Source organism: Macaca fascicularis, chromosome 10 (genome assembly GCF_037993035.2).
Source record: "Macaca fascicularis isolate 582-1 chromosome 10, T2T-MFA8v1.1".
In the NCBI taxonomy this organism is placed as follows: domain Eukaryota; kingdom Metazoa; phylum Chordata; class Mammalia; order Primates; family Cercopithecidae; genus Macaca; species Macaca fascicularis.
This window is the reverse complement of record NC_088384.1, coordinates 53,664,816-53,681,275: the sequence shown is the minus strand read 5'-3', so window position 1 is coordinate 53,681,275 and position 16,460 is coordinate 53,664,816.

Below are 16,460 nucleotides of genomic sequence, written 5' to 3'. Positions count from 1 at the left end.
ATCTGCCTCTGGTCTTTGATGATGGTGATGTACTGATGGGGTTTTGGTGTAGGTGTCCTTCCTGTTTGATAGTTTTCCTTCTAACAGTCAGGACCCTCAGCTGTAGGTCTGTTGGAGATTGCTTGAGGTCCACTGAAGACCCTGTTTGCCTGGGTATCAGCAGCAGAGGCTGCAGAAGATAGTATATTTCTGAACAGCGAGTGTACCTGTCTGATTCTTGCTTTGGAAGCTTCCTCTCAGGGGTGTACTCCACCCTGTGAGGTGTGGGGTGTCAGACTGCCCCTAGTTGGGGATGTCTCCCAGTTAGGCTACTCAGGGGTCAGGGACCCACTTGAGCAGGGAGTCTGTCCCTTCTCAGATCTCAACCTCCGTGTTGGGAGATCCACTGCTCTCTTCAAAGCTGTCAGACAGAGTCGTTTGCATCTGCAGAGGTTTCGGCTGTGTTTGTTATTGCCCTGTCCCCAGAGGTGGAGTCTACAGAGACAGGCAGGTTTCCTTGAGCTGCTGTGAGCTCCACCCACTTCGAGCTTCCCAGCAGCTTTGTTTACCTACTTAAGCCTCAGCAATGGCGGGCGCCCCTCCCCCAGCCTCGCTGCTGCCTTGCCGGTAGATCACAGACTGCTGTGCTAGCAATGAGGGAGGCTCCGTGGGTGTGGGACCCTCCCGGCCAGGTGTGGGATATGATCTCCTGGTGTGCCTGTTTGCTTAAAGCGCTGTATTGGGGTGGGAGTTACCCGATTTTCCAGGTGTTGTGTGTCTCAGTTCCCCTGGCTAGGAAAAGGGATTCCCTTCCCCCTTGCGCTTCCCAGGTGAGGCAATGCCTCGCCCTGCTTCAGCTCTCGCTGGTCGGGCTGCAGCAGCTGACCAGCACCGATCGTCCGGCACTCCCCAGTGAGATGAACCCAGTACCTCAGTTGAAAATGCAGAAATCACGGGTCTTCTGTGTCGCTCGCGCTGGGAGTTGGAGACTGGAGCTGTTCCTATTCGGCCATCTTGCTCCACCCTCTCCTGAAGGGTTTTTTAAAGGCAAAGTCAATGCTCACTTCCACTGATTGATTGAAGTACAGTTGATCCTTGAACAACATGGGTCCATTTTAGACATTTTAAACTGTACAGTTCAGTGGCATTAGGTACGTTCACATTGCTGTGTAACTATCACCACCATCCACTTCCAGAACTTTCTTTCCAAACTGAAACTCTACACACATCAAACAACTCTCTATTCCCCTTTCCCCAAACACCAATTTTTTTTTATTCTTGTTGATAATACATGAATAGCATGTTGACTTTAACCAATGAGTAGCATTCCAGTATATGAATATGTCACACTTTATCTATTTTGCTGTTGGTGGATATTTAGGTCATTTCAGGTTTTACTTGTGCAAATGGTGCTTTTAAAAAAACGCACCATGTATATTTCTTATTGTGCATACATTTCAGAGATTGATGCCTAGATTTTCTAGAATAAAGTTTGCTGAGTCATGGGACAAGCTCAATTTTTAACACTACCTGATATTACCAGCTAGCTCTTCAAAGATATCTCATCAGCAGTGTATATAAATTCACAATTTCCTACCACACTTTCAACACTTGTTAGTGTAGGATTTGTTAGATTTTTCTTTCCTAAGAACTGAACATATGGCAGGGTGTGGTGGCTCATACCTGCAATCCCAATCCTTTGGGAGGCCAAGTCAGGCAGATGAACTGAGATCAGGAGTTCAAGACCAGCCTGGCCAACATGGTGAAACCCCATCTCTATAAAAATACAAAAATTAGCTGGGCATGATGGCAGGTGCCTGTAATCCCAGCTACTGGGGCAGCTGAGGCGGGAGAATCACTTGAACCTGGGAGAAGGAGGTTGCAGTGAGTCGAGATCACGCCATTGCACTCCAGCCTGGGTGACAGAGTGAGACTCTGTCTCAAAAAAAAAAAAAAAGAATTGAACATATGATATTGTTACAGTGGATAGCTAGTCAAACAAAACAGGGCAGGAGAGGGCTTCCACTTCCCCACCAGGAATGCCAGGTGACCATCAAGTGATGGTCAGGCGGTTGTAGCACTCCCTCTCTAAAATAATAATTGGTCGCAGCCAGCGCTAGGGAAAGGCAGTTTCCCAATAGATAAAAACACCTGTAGCTGGTGATTGGCAGCTTCCTAATAAGATCTTAGGAACTGGACAAGTGGGCTTAGGCATGTGGATTAAGAGGCAAAATGAAAAACAAAAGCAGGAGCTGCAATCCTAGCCTCTGATTAAATAGACTTTAAACCAACAAAAATCAAAAAAGACAAAGAAGGGCATTTCATAATGGTAAAGGGAACAATTCAACAAGAAGAGCTAACTATTCTAACTATATCTGCATCCAATACAAGAACACCCAGATTCATAAAACAAGTTCTTCGAGACCTACAAAGAGACTTAGACTCCCACACAATAATAGTGGGAGACTTTAACACCCCACTGTCAATATTAAACAGAACAATGAGACAAAAAATTAACAAGGATATTCAGGACTTAAACTCAGCACTCTGGATCAAGTGGACCTAATAGACATCTACAGAGCTCTTCACCCCAAATCAACAGAATATACATTCTTCTCAGTGCCACATGACACTTATTCTAAAATCGGATCACATAATTGGAAATAAAACACTCCTCAACAAATGAAAAAGAACTGATATCAAAACAATCTCTCAGACCACAGTGCAATCAAATTAGAACTCAGGATTAAGAAAGTCACTCAAAACCACACAATTTCATGGAAATTGAACAACCTGCTCCTGAATGACTCCTGGGTAAATAATGAAATTAAGGCAGAAATCAAGAAGTTATTTGAAACCGATGAGAACAAAGAGACAATGTACCAGAATCTCTGGGACACAGCTAAAGCAGTGTGAAGAGGGAAATTCATAGCACTAAATGCCCACATCAGAAAGCTAGAAAGATCTGAAATCGACATCCCAACACCACAATTAAAAGAGCTAGAGAGGCAAGAGGAAACTATTCCAAAATTCTCTGAGCTAACTTAGCTCAGAGAGGAATTGAAGGAGACAGAGACACGAAAAACCCTCCAAAAATCAACGAATCCAGGAGCTATTGTTTTGGGGGGAAAAAAATAATGTGGCTCTGCTCATGCCGGTGAACCATTTCCTGAGCTCCAGAACAGCACGGAGCATTTGGGGATTTCATAACAAAGGAGCACTTGCCTTCATGAACCCTCAGACATCAGAGTGAACTCACTTCTTTGTGGCCTTGTTCTAATTAAGGAAGATCGGAGTGCTCTGCATCACAGAAGCAATTGACAAAACCCTTCTACATAAAACCAAGGTGATGACATCATCCAAATTCACCAGTAGTGCTGTCTTCCTGCTTCTTGCTACATGATGGCCTAGCTGAGATGAAAGCGTTCTTCAAAATAGATTTTAAAATTTAGAGAAAGTGTCCTTTTTCTTCAAGCTGAAAGAACAGCAGGACAACTTTTAAATTCTTTGCATTTCTCCAACGTGTATCATCTGTGCTGTTCCAGAGGCAACAAGGGTCATGTGCTTTCAGAAATATAGTCAGCTCCCTATATTCCTAGGTTCCTCATGCACGGATCCAACCACCCAAGAAAGAAAGATCGTCCACAAAACAAGCAAAACATAATACAAACTTAGAAACACATGATAATGACTATTTCTATAGCATTTATTAGTTGTTAGAAGTAATCTAGAGATGGAAAAGAAGTGGAAAAACTGTGAGTTCTGAAAGTATGAGAGGGGAAAAGTCTGCCTCTGAACACGTGTCCCCACTAGGGAACCTGAAAATCCATATCACGGGAGAAGGATTTAACCTTACCTAGACCTGAAATGGATTTAAGGAGTCAAGCAAAATATAAAAATAGAAGCAGCTGTGGGACGATCCCTGTAGGCACCCCTCATCCCCAGCTTGAGCCCGGGGAAGTCACCCCTGGCTTCATCTTACAGGGGTCCTTGAGGACGGGAGCCAGTGAAATTGGGGAGGGACCACAGGGTGAAGGAAGCATCTAGCTGAACTTTGTAATAATTTTCATTAAGCACAATTTTCCTAAGCAGAATCTGAGGGTGGGAGGCAAACAGGAAGTGCAGATATGAGTACAGAAGCCATAGCTGACAGTGCAGGCAGGTAGGGAGGGGTGAGACCTGAGAGCCCTGCTTGCTTTCTCAGTGGGGAGGCTTGTAGCTTGGGGCAAGATCTCAGCCCTGCTGGCTGGTTGCCTGGATACAAACTTGGTGCTGTTGGTGGGGCAGGGCGGGAGTGAGACTGGCCTTGCTGGCTGCATGGGAGCTGGATGAGGCCCATTACTGCCAGCTTTCCCCCCACTTTCCTGGTGACCTGTATGATGCAGCAGAGGCAGCCATAATTTCCCTGGGAACATAACCACACTGGCCTGAGAACTGCCCCTCATCACCTACAGTGGCTGCAGCAAGCCCTGCTCAAGTAGAATCTGAGCTGAGACCTGTCTAGCCCTGCCCCAACCTGGTGACTTTTCTCTACTGGCCTAGCCGAAGACGAAAGACATAAACTGTTGGGAGCTCTATGGCCCCACCCATTGCCTAAGAAATCCGAGTACTTATAAAATACTGGCCAATTTAGGGCAAGCTTATATCCTCCCTATACTACCATAGTTGATGCTCTCTTGAAAGCACCACCTCCTGGCTGGATGCCAACCAACTCAGGCCTTTACAGCAACTTATAGCAGAACAACTCTGCTCCGAAGAAGGAGAAAACAACAGCTAATTCCACTGCCTATAACACCCTGGCTAAACAGAGATCATGAGTCTGTCCACGTGACAACTTCATTGCTAGCATAACCAGCATTCAAGAAAGCCAAGACACTAAAGAAAACCATAGCCAAGGACTCTCACAGAGCACACTTCACTCCCTTACCACCTCCACTGAAACAGGTGCTGGTGTCCACAGCTGGGAGACCTGAAGATGGATCACATCACAGGACTCTTTTCATTAATTTCCCCAGCACCAGCCTGGGGCCCTGGAGCCCTTGAGAGGCTACACCCAGAAGGGCAACAGCAGTCACTGGAGTCTAGCTCTCAGGAAGCCCTAAGCTTAAGGGAAGGGGAAGAGTACCATATCAAGGGATCACCCCATGGGACAAAAGAATCTGAACTGCAGCCCTTGGGTTCCAGATCTTCCCACTGAAACAGTCTACCCAAATGAGAAGGAACCAGAAAAGTAATTCTGGTACTATACAAAACAGGGTTCTATAACACTCCCAAAAGATCACGCTACCTCTCTAGTAATGGATCCAAACCAAGAATAAATCTCTAAATTGCCAAATAAAAAATTCAGAAGATTGATTATTAAGCTACTCAAGGAGATACCAGAGAAAGAAGAAAACCAACTTAAAGAAAAATTTTTAAAATACAGTATATAGATGAAAAAGTCTCCAGATAAATAGATACCATAAAGAAAAGAGACCCACAACTTCTGGAAATGAAAGACATACTTAAAGAAATGCAAAATACACTAGAAAAATTCAATAACAGAATCGAATGAGTAGAAGAAAGAACTTCAGAACCCAAAGAGATGGCTTTTGAATTAACCCAATCCAACAAAGACAAAGAAAAAAGAATTTAAAAAAATGAACAGAGCCTCCAAGAAATTTGGGATTATGTTAAACAACCAAACATAAGAATAAGTGGTGTTCCTGAGGAAGAAGAGAAATCTCAAAGTTTGGAAAACTTATTTGAGGGAAAAATCAAGAAAAATGTCCCTAGTCTTGCTAGAGATCTAGACATCCAAATACAAGAAGCTACAAGAACACCCAGGAAATTTTATCGCAAAAAGATCATTACCTAGGCACATAGTCATCAAATTATCGAAAGTTAAGATGAAGGAAAGAGTCTTAAGAGTTGTGAGGCAAAAGCATCAGATCAGCTATAAAAGAAAACCTATCAGATTAACAGCAGATTTCTCAGCAGAAACCCTATAAGCCAGAAAAGATTGGTATCCTATCTTTAGCCTCCTTAAACAAAATGATTATCAGCCAAGAATTCTGTATCCAGCAAACTAAGCTTCATCAGTGAAGGAGAGAGAAAGTCTTTTGCAGACAAATGCTGAGAGAATTTACCACTACCAAGCTAGCATCATAAGAACTTCTAAACGGAGTTCTAAATCTTGAAAAAAAAAACCCTCAAATACACCAAAATAGAACCTCTTTGAAGCATAAATCTCACAGAGCCTAATAAACAATAACACAGAGAAAATAAAAATCAAGGTATTCATATGACAACTAAAATGATGAATAGAACAGTACCTTGCATCTCAATGCTAATGTTGAATGTAAGTGGCCTAATGTTCTACTTAAAAGATGCAGAATGGATAAAAATCCACCAGCTATATATCTGCTGTCTTTAAGAGACTCACCTAACACATAAGGATTCACATAAACTTAAATGGATGAAGAAAGGTATTCCATACAAATGGAAAGCAAAAGTGAGCAGGAGTAGCTACTCTTATATAGACTATATAGACAAAACATACTTTAAAGCAACAACAATGAAAAAAGACAAAGAGGGACATTATGTAATGATAAAATGATTAGTCCAACAGGAAAATATCACAATCCTAAATATATATGCACCTAACACTGGAACTCTCAAATTTATAAAACATTTACTAGTAGACCTAAGAAATGAGATAGATGGCAACACAACAATAGACGGGGACTTCAATACTCCACAGACAGCACTAGACAGGTCATCAAGACAGAAAGTCAACAAAGAAACAATGAATTTAAACTATACCCTAGAACAAATGGATTTAACAGATGTTTACAGATCATTCTACCCAACAAGTGTAGAATATACGTTCTTTCCATCAGCACATGAGACATTCTCCAAGATCATATGCTAGGCCACAAAACAAGTCACAATAAATTTAAGAAAATCAAAATTATGTCAAGTACTCTCTCAGACCAAAGTGAAATAAAATTCAAAGTTAACTCCAAAAGGAACACTCAAAACTATACAAATACATGTAAACTAAATAATCTGCTCCTGAGTGATCTTTGGGTCAACAATGAAATCAAGATGGAAATTTAAAAAATTTTCAAACTGAATGATAATAGTAATACAGCAAAATTAGTGCTAAGAGGAGAGTTCATAGCATTAAATGTCTACATAAAAAATTCTGGAAGAACACAAATAGACAATCTAAGCTCACACCTCAATGAACTAGAGAAACAAGAACAAACCAAACCCAAACCCAGCAGAAGAAAATAAATAACAAAGATCACAGCAAAACTAAATAAAATTGAAACAAACAAAATATAAAAGATAAGTGAAACAAAAAGCTGGTTCTTTGAAAAGATAAAATTGATACATCATTAGTCAGATTAACCAAGAAAAGAGAGAAAATACAAATAAGCTCAATTAGAAACAAAATGGGAGCCATTACAACTGATACCACAGAAATACAAAAGATAATTCAAGACTATTATGAACACCTCCATGCACACAAACTAGAAAACCTAGAGGAGATGGGTAAGTTCTTGGAAATATGCAACCCACCTAGATTAAAACAGTAAGAAATAGAAATTCTGAACAGATCAGTAACAAGTAGCGAGATTGAAACAGTAATAAAAACATTGCCAACAAAAAAAGCCCACGACCGGATGAATTCATAGCTGAATTCTTTCAGACATTCCAAGAAGAATTGGTATCAATCCTACTGAAATTATTCCAAAAGATAGAGAAAGAGGGAATGCTTCTTAAATTATTATATGAAGCCATTACTACCCTAATACCAAAACCAGGAAAAAACATAATAAAAAAAGAAAACTACAGACTAATATCCCTGATTAACATAGATGCAAAAATCCTCAACAAACTACTAGTGAAACAAATCCAACAGTATATTAAAAAGATGTATATTAAGTATATTAAAAACAGTATATTAAGGGATGCAGGATTAGCTTCACATACACAAGTCAATAAATGTAATACACCACATAAACACAATTAAAAACAAAAACCACATGATCATCTTGATAGATGCAGAAAAAGCATTTCACAAAATTCAGCATTGCTTTATGATTAAAGCCCTTAGCAAAATTGGCATAGAAAGGACATATTTTAAAGTTATAAAAGACATCCGTGACAAACCCACAGCCAACATTATACTGAATGGGGAAAAGTTGAAAACATTCCCCCGAGAACTGGAATAAGACAAGGATGCCCACTTTTACCACTTCTATTCAACATAATACTGGAAGTCCTAGCCAGAGTAATCAGACAAGAGAAAGAAAGAAAGGGCGTTCAAATGGGTAAAGAGGACATCAAACTGTCAATCTATAAATTCAATGCAATTCCCATCACTGTTTACTGATGACATGATCATTTACCTAGAAAACCCTAAAGACTCATCCAAGAAGCTCCTAGATCTGATAAATAAATTCAGTAAAGTTTCAGGATACAAAATCAAAGTACACGAATTAGCAGCACTGCTATACGCCAACAGTGACCACACTGAGAATCAAATCAAGAACACAACCCATTTTACAATGCTGCAAAAAATAAAATACTTAGGAAAATATCTAATCAAAGAGGTAAATTATCTCTACAAGGGAACTACAAAACGCCACTGAAAGAAATCATTGACGACACAAACAAATGGAAACACATCCTATGCTCATGGATGGATAGAATCAACATTGTGAAAATGACCATACTGCCAAAAGCAATGTAAAAATTCAATGCAATTCCCATCAAAATACTATCATAATTCTTCACAGAACTAGAAAAAAATTCCTAAAATTCATATGGAACCAAAAAAGAGCCACATAACCAAAGTAAGACTAAGCAAAAAGAACAAATCTGGAGGTATCACATTTGACTTCAGACTATACAAGGCTATAGTTATCAAAGCAGCATGGTACTGGTATAAAAACAGGCATGTAGACCAATAGAATAGAATAGAGAACCCAGAAATAAAGCCCAGTACTTACAGCCAACTGACCTTTGACAAAGCAGACAAAAACATAAAGTGGGGAAAGGACACCCTATTCAACAAATGTTTGTGGGATAATTAGCAAACCACATGTAGAAGAATGAAACTGGATTCTTATCTCTCATCTTACACAAAAATCAAATTAAGATGAATCAGAAACTTAAAACTAAGTCCTGAAACCATAAAAATTCTAGAAGATAACATTAGAAAACTTCGTCTAGACATTGGCTTAGGCAAGACCAAGAACCCAAAAGCAAATGCAACAAAAACAAAGACAAATAGATGGAACTTAATTAAACTAAAACACTTCTACACAGCAAAGTAAATAATCAGCAGAGTAAATAGACAATCCACAGAGTGGGAGAAAGTATTCCCAAACTACGCATCCAACAAAGGACTAATATCTGGAATCTACAAAGAACTTAAAAAAATCAGCAAGAAGAAAACAAATAATCCCACCAAAAAGTGGGCTAAGAACAGAATAGACTATTCTCAAAGAAAGATATACAAATGACAACATACATGTGAAATAATGATAAACATCACTTTTATCAGGGGAATAAAAATCAAAATTACAATGTGATACCACCTTACTCCTACAAGAATGGCCATAATCGAAAAATCAAAAAATAATAGATATTGGCATGGATGTAGTGAAAAGGGAACACTTTTACACTGCTGGTGGGAATGTAAACCAGTATGATGGCTATGGAAAACAGTATGAAGAATCCTTGAATAACTAAGAGTAAAAATACCATTCGATCTAGTAATTCCACTACTGAGTATCTACCCTGAGGAAAATAAGTCATTATATGTAAAAGACACTTGCACACGCTTGTTTATAGCAGCACAATTTGCAATTGCAAAAATATGGAGCCAACCTGAATGCCCATCATCCAACAAGTAGATAAAGAAAATGTGGGATATATATATATATATATATACACACACACCATGGAATACTACTAAGCCATAAAAAGGAACAAAATAATGGCATTAATATCAACCTGGATGGAGGTTGGAGTCCATTTTTCTAAGTGAAGTAACTCAGGAATGGAAAACCAAACATCCTCTGTTCTCACTCTTAAGTGGGAACTAAGCGATGAGGACACAAAGGCACAAGAATGACTCTGGGGACTTGAGGGGAAGGGTAGGAGGGGAGTGAGGGATACAAATATGTATCCCCATATGTTACACACAATATGTACAGTGTACACTGCTGAGGTGTTGGGTGCACCAAGATCTCAGAAATCATCACTAAAGAACTTATATATGTAACCAAACACCACCTGTTCCCCCCAAAATATTAAAATAATTTAAAAATTAAAAAAACACAATAATGTAGTAAACCCCAAAGCTAACTAATTATGAAATCATTTTTCACATACATTCCTTCATTTGGTTTTCTCAATAATATTCTGAGGTAGGTTTCAGATTAAGAAATTGAGAATTAGAGAAGTTAAGTCATATGTTAAAAGTTCTTACAGTTGGTAAGTCCATGCACTGATCCCATTGCTCTTCCCAACTTCCCATAGGTGATCAATCATACTACTGCAATTTCCTTCATTCCAATAGGTGAATGGACGAGGGTTAACTTTCAAAAATCAGAAAAGCAGGTGAAAAATTTTGTCTTGAATTGTTGTCCATCCTATGGCACACTGTAACAGTGAAACTTTGGTGTATGATTTAGGTGATGATGCATTTGAACATGGGAGGGAGGGTAAGGACTGGGTCCTTGATTGTAATTCTCAAATGCTTATGCATAGATGGATCCCCTGGGCGCTCATTAAAGTGCAAACTTGGATTCCATATTTTGAGGTGGGACCTGGGCTTCTGCATTTCTGTAGCTCCCTGCTGATGCTGATGCTGATGCTGCTGGTTTGTGGACCACACTTTGAGCAAGGGAGTAGCTATATTTGTAGAGACATGATCATGTGCTATCTGTTTGCCTCTTCTGAATTTACTGAGTTCATTTTTGATTAAACAATAGGAGCAAAAATCAACAAAGACTTATAATCATTGATATTCACTGAATACGTTGATGATTTTAGATAATCTGACACTTAATTTTACTTCTCTTAAGCCGTATAATTAGTATAATTTAATTAATTCATATTTATTGTTTTGAAAAATTACTCTTATCTGCAGAAATCCCTTTCTTTCACATATTAAATAACAAAGATGTAAAAATTACTGATTTCATTTTATGATTAAAATATATTAAGCAGTTGGGCAGGGTGGCTCACACCTGTCATCTCAACATTTTTGGAGGCTAAGATGGGAGCATTGCTTGAGGGCAGGAGTTCAAGACCAGCCTGGGCAACATACTGACAAGCCATCCCTGCAAAAACAAAAACAAAAACAAAAATTAGCTGTGTGTAGTAGCATGCACCTCTAGTCCCAGCTACTCAAGTGGCTGAAGTGGGAGAATTACTTGAGCCCAGAAGTTAGAGGCCACAGAAGCCAAAATATGGACTCAGCCTAAATGTCCATTAACAGAAGAATGAATAAAGAAAATGTGGTATACATACAAAATGGCACACTATACAGCTATGAAAAAGAAAGACATCTTGACATTCATAGCATCATAGATGAGCTTGAAGGACATTGTGTTAAGTCAAATTAGCCAGGAACAGAAGAAAAATGTACCTCATGTTCTCACTCATGCATGGCAGCTAAAAAAGTTGATGTCATAGAAGCAGAGAGTAGAATAATGGTTACTAGAAGCTGGGAAGGATAGGAGGAGAAGGGAATAACCAGAGTTTGGTTAACAGATAGAAAATTACAGCTAAATAGGAAGAATACGTCCTAGTGTTCTATAGCACTTTGCAATTAATTAACAACAATTTTTTTTTGTATATTTTCAAATAGCTAGAAGAGCAGATTTTGAATATTTGCAACACGAAGAAATGACAAATGTTTGAGGTGATGAGTATGCTAACAACTTTGATTTTGATCTTTGCAAGTTGCGTGCACGCATAAAAATAGCATACTATACCTCATAAATATATACAATTACTATGTGGTAATTAAAATTAATAATTAATTTTTTTTTCTTTTTTCTTTTTTTTTTTTTGAGACGGAATCTCGCTCTGTCGCCCAGGCTGGAGTGCAGTGGCCTGATCTCAGCTCACTGCAAGCTCCGCCTCCCGGGTTTACGCCATTCTCCTGCCTCAGCCTCCTGAGAAGCTGGGACTACAGGCGCCCGCCACCTCGCCCGGCTAGTTTTTTGTATTTTTTAGTAGAGACGGGGTTTCACCGTGTTTGCCAGGATGGTCTCGATCTCCTGACCTCGTGATCCGCCCACCCCGGCCTCCCCAAGTGCTGGGATTACAGGCTTGAGCCACCGCGCCCGGCCAATAATTAAATTTTAAAAAAGTAAATAAAAAATAAAGATGTTATGATGCTAGAAGGAGAGAAAGAGTTTAAGATGCTACAATAATGTTGCCTTTTAGGGTATAGTTAAGGGCCACAAGTCAAGACATAAAGACAACCTCTAGAAGCCGAAAAGTTACAGGAAAGGAATTCTCCCCTGAAACCCCTAAAAGGAACTAGCTCTGGTCACACTTTGACTTTGGACAAATGAGACTAATTTTGTACTTCTGACCTCCAAAGCTGTATTATAATAAATATGTGTGGTTTTCGTAGCTGGATGTAGTAGTGCACAGCTGTAGTCCAGCTATTTGTGAAGTTGTGGCAGGAAAATCACTTGATACCACTAGTTCAAGGTTGCAGTGAGCTGTGATTGTGCCACTGCATTCCAGCCTGGGTGAAGGAGTGAGACCCTACCTGTAAACAAACAAACAAGTAAATAAATAAATAAATAAGTTTTATGATACTTTTGGTCATTTGTTACAGCTGTGACAGGAAATTAATGCATCTGGGAATTGAAACTTAAATCTTTCTCAAGGCCACAGGAAAATGTGAAAAGTCCACCTCATATTGTGGGATATGAAGGAGGGTCTTTTATTTCCAGTACATCATAAAAACTTCTGTGTCCTTTCTCTAAATATGAAACTCAATGTTTCTTTCTCCTTCCATGTCTTATTTTGAAAAATAAGTACTTGGGTTGGTAATACATCAGTGCCTATGATCTAGCCACCTAGAGAAACTGTAGACTATTTTCTCAGAGATTATGTTACTAACCCAGAGCCTGGATGCAAAACCAGATCCATGTGTCTTCTTTCGATAAAGAATATAATAGAGAAAGAATAGAAGGAATCTATTCAGGTCTCTTGCCCATTTCTCAATTGGATTATTTGTTTTCTTTCTGTAGAGTTGTTTGAGTTCCTTATATATGTTGGATATTAGCCCCTTATTAGATGTATGGCTTGCAAATATTTTCTCCCAATTCGTAAGTTGTCTTTTCACTCAATGAATTGTTTCCTTTGATGAAAGAAGCTTCCTATTTTCATGTAATCCCACTTAGGTAGGTAGGCTTATTATTTTCCATAAGTGGATTGGAGGAGTTTTTTGCAAAAATATAAAATTAAAGATATCACTACTACTGCAATTATTTTGCATTTCTATAATGTCTTTTTATTTAAACACTTATAAATCCCATAAAGCAACTACTGGTACATGTTCTCTGTAAAATAAATGGATATGGTTCATAAGACTGCCAGAGTCCTTTATAACCTCATGATACCTTATAGAGTGGCTGTTACTCTTTCGATAGGAATAGCTATGGTTCATAGGATTTATGGGTAATCTATACCACTGTGGTGTCTTGGGAGTGATAGCTCCTATAGATATTTTATCTTCTATTATAACCCTTACAAATAACACAGTTTATTTTCATGAGGCTTGAAATAGCCATAGCTAATTTCAAAATAATTTACTTCCTGTGGTTGTATACTTTATTATAGAAAGTACTGTACAGAGAAGTTACAGATTGAATGGCAGTTAATTCTCACATATGTATAAAATATATTCTATCTTAATTAATTTATTATTATTTTTCCTTGGCATAGTGTTCCGTACCATGACGGTAGACTAGATAACCACTAAATATTTTAACTTTCTTCCATAGTATTGTGTGTGTGTGTGAATTTGTGTGCAACTAAAATAAATTAATACAGTGATGCATGGAACATTCTGGTCGACATGTGTCTTGTTTTAGATAAATTGAAATTACAAGGGTGATAAAACTGTTTACATTTAGTCTCAAAATATTTTATTCCATTTCCTTTCTATAGACATAATACATTTATCAAAATAAAAAATATTGACAAAATGTTATTCATATACTCGGAAAATGTGAAAACACACATGGCACTTTTGTGGAGCATCATTTTTGCAAAATGAAGTAAAAGCTGATCTTCATGTTTTTGTCATTAATGAAATAATTTATCCAGAAAAGTTTGTATAGAAAAATAATGGGTATATGAAAACCTGCAAAGCAAAGTTATTCAGTAATATAGGCCATGGATATATGGTTGCAAGGCAAGAAATTATACTTATTACTGCCCTACTCTGAAAATACCTCAGGTTGAAATTATTTACAGTATTCTAATTGCTACACCTAGGTTACACTTATCTTACAGAAAGATCCAAATATTTTACATCACATAATTACTCAGCACAAAAATACTAAAGTTCTTGTCTCAAATATATATTTCCTTTTATCTCTTGGGGAAATACTATAGAACAATTTTTAAGTACAATTTCATAAACATGACCTAAAATACTTTTAAGTCCTTATTTTTACTCCCAATATACTTTTTTGTTCTTTTTTCCCTAGATTTATTGATGTATAGTTGAGAACTTAAAAATGCATTTATTTACAGTGTGCAGTGTGATGATGTGCATCATTCCCATAGTTTTCTTTCTGTTGTTGTGAGAACATTTACGATCAATTCTCCTAGCAAATGTCAAGTATACAGTATAGTATAACTTACTATAGTCACCATGCTGACTTTAAAGCTCCAGAACTTGTTCACTCGTTCACTCTGTTTAACTGAATATTTGTGTCCTTTGACCAGCATCCACCCCATTTCCTTCACCCTTCAACCCCTGGCAACCCCCATTCTACTCTGTTTCTGTAAGTTAAAATGTTTTAGATTGCACATATAAGAGAGATGGGCCGGGCGCAATGGCTCACGCCTGTAATCCCAGCACTTTGGGAGGCCAAGGTGGTTGGATCACGAGGTCAGGAATTCAAGACAGCCTGGCCAAAATGGTGAAACCCCATCTCTACTAAAAATACAAAAGTTAGCCGGACGTGGTGGCGGGCGCCTGTAATCCCAGCTACTCGGGAGACTGAGGCAGAGAATTGCTTGAACCCGGGAGGCTGAGGTTGTAGTGAGCCGAGATCATGCCACTGCACTCCAGCTTGGGCGACAGAGCAAGACTCTGTCTCCAAAAAAAAAAAGAAGAAGAAGAGAGAGAGATCATATGCCTGACTTATTTTGTTTACCGTAATGTTCTATAGATTCATCCATGTTTCAGCAAATGACACGATTTCCTTCTTTTTAAAGACGGAATGAAGTTACGTCTATCTGCAGTATCAAATTTTATTTATTCATTCAGCCAGTGATGAAGACTTAGGTTGTATCCATATATTGGCTATTGAAAATAGCTCTGCAGTGAAAATGGGAGTGCAGATATCTTTTCAAGACAATGATTTCTTTCTTTGGATATATAACCAGAAGTGAGATTGCTGGACCATAGAGTAGTTCTATTTTGTAATTTTTTGAGGAACTACCATGATTTTTTCTGTAATGACTCCACCAATTTATTGTGTATAAATGTAAAACCTACCGTATCAACTATATATTATTTATAAATAGTACATGTGTTATGACATATATAGCGCATATTTATAATTTTTAAGTTTACATTTACTAAACTGCTTATGCTGTTTTCATATATTCCATTTCTTTAATTTTAATCTTCCTCTTAAAAGTAATGTTTGTGCCTGTCTTTGTTTTATTTCATTACATACATGACATAGATGTTTATGTCTTAAATTCAATCATTTTCACTTTAGTCTTACAAGTATTTAAGACCACTGATTTAAACACATATTGTAATACATGACACATGATGATTCATTCTCATTTTATCTTAAGACATTCTGCAGTTTTGCTTTCAAAGTAAATAATCTCTAGGAAATGCAGAAACTACAGAAAATAAATGATAATTTTGTTTGGTAGAAGCTCTAATGTGTTCTCTCACGGATTCATGGAATCAAAACAAAGCTAAATTTTTAAAAAGTCTGAAAAGTATATTCTGCTAAAATTAATGATTTCCAAGAATCACATACAAATTAAAGCATAAAAAGTAAATGAATAATATACAATTGAAATAAATGTCCAACACAGAAATTAATAGAGTTGCAATTTTTTTTTTTCTTTTTTTTTTTTTTTTTTTGAGACAGAGTCTCGCTCTGTCACCCAGGCTGGAGTGCAGTGGCCGGATCTCAGCTCACTGCAAGCTCCGCCTCCCGGGTTTACACCATTCTCCTGCCTCA